Below are 634 nucleotides of genomic sequence, written 5' to 3'. Positions count from 1 at the left end.
CCCGAGTGAGCCACGGGCTGGCCCTAAGCCATTATTTCTAATCCTGGCTCTCTTTTATTTAAAACCCTCTAGTGACTCTCCACTGCCTAAAGGTTAAAATTCAATCCCTTTAAAATGTCACAGACATCCTTCTTAGCTTTGCACTCTCTCTACTGCACACCTTGTTCTTTCCCTCTATCAGCGGGAAACTGCTCTTATTCCTCTCTCCTTCCCTTTGCTATTTCTCTGTCGTGGCTCATACAATCCCTTTCTCTTGGAATTACCTTCACACCCTTCTTTGACATTTCACCTTTTTACTTATCCTTTAAGACTCAGCTCAGGTAGTACCACTTCTAGGAAACTAACCTACCATCTCTCTTCACACCTCCTTCCTACCCGCTTCCACAAATGGCCCTCTTCATTATCTTGTGCCCCTCAATATATATCTTTATCACTGCACTTAATGACATTATATTGTAATTATTTTCATATGTTTTTATCTTCTCCAACTAGTCTGTGGGCTCCTTGATGTCAGAGACATACGTAATTTTAAATTTCTTAGTAACCACTGGGCCGGCCCGTGGCTCACTCGGGAGAGTGCGGTGCTGATAACACCAAGGCCCCAGGTTCGGATCCCATATAGGGATGGCCGGTT

Source organism: Galeopterus variegatus, unplaced genomic scaffold (genome assembly GCF_000696425.1).
Source record: "Galeopterus variegatus unplaced genomic scaffold, G_variegatus-3.0.2 Scaffold407, whole genome shotgun sequence".
In the NCBI taxonomy this organism is placed as follows: Eukaryota; Metazoa; Chordata; class Mammalia; order Dermoptera; family Cynocephalidae; genus Galeopterus; species Galeopterus variegatus.
The sequence above is the reverse complement of the archived record's forward strand: the minus strand, read 5'-3'. Positions refer to the sequence as shown.